A 6,000-nucleotide genomic window follows, 5' to 3' on the forward strand; every position below is an offset into this window, starting at 1 on the left:
ATTGTTAAGTGTACATGTCTAGCGGGCAGATGTCATGTGACCTTGACCTCATTTTCATGGTTCAGTGGTCAAAGTTAAGTTTTTGAGTTTTGGTCTTTTTATCTAATGCTATATGCCATAGGTCAACTATATTTGGTGTATGGAAATATTTTATGATCTTTATGTCAGTCGAGCAGGTTTTATTTAACCGTGACCTCATTTTCACGGTTCATTGCACAGTGTTAAGTTTTTGTGTTTTGGTCTATTTTTCTTAAACTATAAGTAATGTGTCAACTATATATGTTGTATCGAAGCATTGTTAGCTGTACCTGTCTGCCTGGCATGGTTCATCTGACCTGGACCTCTTTTTCAAGGTTCATTGGTCTTTGTTTAGTTATCTTGGTTAATGTAAAGTTTATGTGACAGTTGTAATAAAGCTTAGCTTTATACTTAAGACTATCAACATAATATCAATGATTAGTATAGAAGGCGAGACATTTCAGCGTGTGCACTCTTGTTGCCTTTTATCATGAAAACTAAGATATTTAGAGAGAAAACATTTTTTTTCGGTTATGCCTTATATGATTTAAATTATAATAGTTAAATTAACACTTTAAATCACACGAATGGTTAAGCATTCAAGATCTATTAAAAAAAGTCAAATTTTGCCAATTTAGTTAGTGGACTGTCACTCTTCATAGGTGTGAATGCTCTTAAATGAGTTTTTTTTTTACACTTTGTTATGACGTCTATTCTTTTCTACGATGTTGGAGAGTGTCCTTTGTTTGATATGCACATAGACTAAGGTGAGTGACATAGGCTCGTTAGAGGCTGCAGTTGTTATTGTCATATCCAGTCACCCAATCGCGTTGCATTATGAGCATTTATAAATATAAAAGTGTCTTATCGCCCAACTAGATTACCCTGATGTTTTGCGTTTAAAATATCGTGCCCTTAATCCAGGTTGATTGTGATTGCAGAGCATCAATCATTCTTTGTGCTCGTACTGAAATATTTCCTGTCAAAAAAAAATTATTTTCCTTGTGAAACCAATTTGATCCGACCAAAATGATGATGTGCAGATTTTTCTAAAACAAAAGAAAAAACACTACGTGACATAAATACAGCACAAACAAACGCAAGAACATTTATAACAGAGAAAAGCACAAACAAATAATATGGTTATCCTTTTTATTATAATGGAGAGTCCTCTTGGAAGTATAAACATGCTTCATACAAAAAGCAAACGTGCTTTTAAAACCCTACAAAATTACAAAAATAAACAGTCAGTTCTGTTAGTAACAAATTTTTACAATTCGACAATATCCGTATTTCAAATCCAGTTGTGCAGTACTAGCTACTGGTTTGGTTTTCAAGGTGTGTTATTTTCAGGCCAAAACCAATTAAGACCTGTATATCGAATAAAAGCACATAAAACATTCGAAGCGGTAAAACATAACAAAAGGAAACCAGAATGTATCAGTGTTTTCTATATGTATACTACTATAGTATGCTGGATTTTCAAATTTGTAGACATATTGAACCACGATGAAAGTATCTGAAATCCAATAACCGAAATTAATAAGGCCAATTAATAGACATACATATTTCACTGAGAAATACCGTGATCTTGTACATATTATCGTGTATTTTTTCATCTGTAAAATATATACGGTTTGGAGATACAGAACAATAATCCTTAAGATACCTTTTATAATGTATAAACTTCGATATTTTGTGACAACTGGAAGTATTTTAGTCATTAAGTACAGAGTATAATATCCCGTCGTTATTATAAAGCTAAGAATCAACAGAACATTTCCAATGTCGTATGAAGAATTTTCAATACGCGGTCTACACTGATGTAGTACTGCATGAAAACATACCACAAGAGCAAGTAGTAACACAGTATGTTCGAGTATGGTAGTTATTGAGGACATCCAGAAAAAATCAGCTCCCATTACCCCGAATAATCTGAGTACTTCAATAACTAGTCTAGGTAAAGATATAAAGCCACTTATTAGTATAATACAATATGTTAACACTAGCTTTCGTGCAATTGGTCTACGCGTGACCCTTGTTTGGATTTGTAACTATGCTGTCATTTCCGACGTTTCATAAGTAGCATCGTTGTCCTCATCTATGTTACATCGTCTATTCGATGTCCTTGGCCATATTCCAGACAAAAATATCAAGCATAGTAGCGGGTACTCAGCGAGCATGGGTTCTGTGAAAGGACTAACGTTATGTAAAAGTTGACGTATTGAAAGAGATGTGTTGCTTTCTGTGCAACGATACGTTGTGTTTTGAGAAGTGTCCGAAACATTTTGTCTGCTTGTAGCATGGTAAGTCCACGACGAAATATTTGTGACAACAATTATGATCAAACCATAAAAGGTAAACAAAGAATTGACGAATTGGTATTTTGAAAAATGATAGATAAAACATGTTTGTACCACATAAAACGAAAGACACGAAATATCATATAATACTGCTCCTTCTAGACTGTCGTTGAAACGGACAAACACTTTACATTCAACATGGAAAGCTATCTTGAGGATACGAAACACTACGCATCCAAGACAAAACAAACATAAGAATTTCAATTTAAGGGATTTGCTTTTATCGTGATATTCAGGATCTAAAATATATCTCTTCCGTATTTGTTCTCGTATCCCAACTGAGATACAGGACAAAATTCCAATGCAGTTCAAAACAATCAGAAATGGTCGGGATATCTCAGGTGCTGTGCTGCTGTTTTGCTCAAACGTGTTGCAAATGTACATTACTTCAGCCAGCATGACTACTAAACTCGTTAGCATTATTAATCCTGAAATACTTCCATCATGGGATATGTAATTCTGGTGTATTATGTTTTTACAGTTTCCAGCTGTCATGGGAAGAATGAATATGGCTTTACACCAGTCTTTAGCTTTGTTCATCCTGAAGATCTAGTTCCCTTCTACAAATATACAATGGATGTTTATACATTATATTTTACAAAGATATCTTATGATTGAGCAAACCCACAATAATTTGGGATAATATATGGTCTTTTGGAAGGGTAACGAGATTTTGCTCTACAGGTGGCAACCGACATACCTTATGGTAATTTGAAGTAAGTACAAATTCGGCGAGAGCCTCGTTCGGGGATGTCATATTTCAGGGGATTGTAGATACAATCATTTGATCATATCCGTGACAATCTGTGACACATATATTCAATAACAACTCGTGATTACGCCGTCCGTTTAATATTCAAAGAATGAGACAAAGTCACCGCCACCTGTCTTGCAAATCTAGATTCAGTCAAAATGTCATAATCGGGAGTAAGAAATCGTCGGACAACCGTATTGGTCATGATGACAAAAGTGTCTGAAATCATATCTGATATTCTTCCTAAGTCCTATAACCTCCCATCATTACCGAACTGAACAAAGAAATAACACGACGGATGCCGTATACGGTGCAGGAAATGCTTACCCTTTCGGAGCACCCGATTTCACTCCCGGTTTTGTTTCTTATTTATTATTTATAACTGTTGATGTAAATGTCCCTTGGTTTTGTGAGTCTTTGTTTACTCCTTGGTTTTGATTGTTATTGTCTTCATTATTTATAACTATATCGGCTTACAAGATAGTCGACAGTCTTCGGAGGTCATCTCGATAGATAACTATATTGTGTCTGGTCTACAACACGAACGAAATGATGATACATTATAGATAGACGATTCACTGTTTAAATGCTTCTTTTGAAATTTTTATAATTTGGTTAAATTTAAACGTTTTAGTATGTTATAGATAAAATATGAGACTAAAGGGTCTCTAACATAGCTAGAAAATACCGCAACCGGAGGCGGGCTTCACCAGGCCAGAAATAAAATGGCGTACTAGTTCAGTGAAATTGGCGTCATACCAAAATCACAGAAACTTGATTCAACTGTCATTGAGGAGTCTTTTAAAGACGGAACGCGCGTCTGGTGTACACAATTTCAATCTTGTTTTAAATAAAGAGTTTAGTATGGAAGGCTTTGAATAGGCCCGCTAGTGAAGTTAATACATGTTTGTATATTTTGCCTCTAGACGTTGATAAAACAGCATCAGCTGGCATATTAGTAAGCAAAACAGTCAGAAACATACTTACTCACACTTTCTTCAAGGATATATATATATGTCTATGCCTTTATAAATATAAAATGAATATTTCATGCTAACATTTCATTTGTACATGTATTCAATATTGTTCTATCAACATATAACGTCCAAATAATATTGTGCTTATTCAGAAGTGAACATTAACTATTATACACTTCCTTGTCAGTGATACTTCAGTCTTTTGTGAATTGTGCTTCCTTATAACAAATTTATATATCCTTTCTTAAGTAACTTATAATTTTACCACTAATTCATCTTTCACACTTGTTAGTCGGAATCATTTAATTCGTCTGAATGCAGTCCGAAATAAAAGAGAAGGCTAATGGAGAAAATTGGGCGTCATAATTCGCAAAACTGACCGACAAACTGTCCAATTATTTGTATGCATCTGCACACATGAGACACTGGCCTTAAGAATAAAAACCACATTCCACATATGTCACGGTTTATTGGCGTTAGAAAAGGATTGATAAACTGACTTAATTGTTTTGTTATAAGTTAGGCAGTTATAGTTTCCTCATTTATATGGTTTCATATTTTTTATGTCGGGCCTTTTATGGTCGACTATACGGTTTTTGGCTTTTCATCCTTGAAAGCCATACAGTTGCCTATAATTTGATTAGATCAACTTCGTTTTAACTTTGGTGGATAGTTGACTCATTGACAATCATACCGCATCTTCTATATTTTGTGTTAATCAAACATGACATAGCAGTATGCTTATGCAGGACTTAAAAAAATCCTGTAAAACGCTTAATTGCGATTTTATTACACGCTAACGTACAACGGTATGGCGAGAAGTGCAATGGTAGAACATGCTACAGTTGTTGTCCATCCCAGCTTTTGATTTTGCCATTTGGTTAGAGACTTTCCAATTTGAATTTTCCTCGGAGCCACATGTTTTTGTGATATTACTTTATGCTACAGTTCGATGGTGTAATGGGAATGAAATTTAGGCAATGGTTTTCATTTGTTGCTATGCTCCTATTAATGTTTTTGTTTCTTTTATTTGTTTATAAGTTAATCAGTTGTCTTTCTCCTTTGAATGGTTGTAAACGGGTCATTGTGTTGCTCTATATTTGATATGCAGCGTGGGATAATTCTTCAGGTGGAATGCCATACGGTTATTAGTCGCAAACGCCAACGAAATTTGGTCTTAGATGGATAGTTGTCTCATTGAAAATCAAACCACATCCTATTATTATTTTTAAAGTACAATATTTGTGAAAAAAAAAGTGTTATGGTTGCATTGCAGTAGCTTGTATATATGTAAGCTGTCTCAAGCCATTATGTACTATCATATTATTTTTTATTGATCTCTGTGCGGATAGTTATCAAAGGTACCTGGATTATAATGTAATACGCCAGACGCGCGTTTCGTCTCAATAAGACTCATCAGTGACGCTCAGATCAAAATAGTTATAAAGCCAAACAAGTACAAAGTTGAAGTGCGTTGCGTTCCCAAAGTCCCGAAATGTTGTACCAAATACGGCTAAGGTAATCTTTGCCTGGGATAAGAAAATCCTTAATTTTTCGAAAAATTTAAAGTTTTGTAAACAGGAAATTTATAAAAATGACCATATAATTGATATTCATGTCAACACCGAGGTGCTGACTACTGGGCTGGTGGGTCTTGCATTGCAGGACCTTGATTTAAAACATCTGACATGTAACTGTTCCGACTCGTTTTATATTTACAGCCCCTTTAGCCATATTGTTAATCTGGATTTAAACACAATTCAGCATGAATATCAACGAAAGGTGATATCTCATGGACCTAAGTTTAGAGAACCCACACACATCAATTGGAACCATAACTTCAAAGCAATTATGGATTCCACTGATGACTACAATAGAATCGGTCAAA

Source organism: Mytilus galloprovincialis, chromosome 1 (genome assembly GCF_965363235.1).
Source record: "Mytilus galloprovincialis chromosome 1, xbMytGall1.hap1.1, whole genome shotgun sequence".
Lineage (NCBI taxonomy): Eukaryota > Metazoa > Mollusca > Bivalvia > Mytilida > Mytilidae > Mytilus > Mytilus galloprovincialis.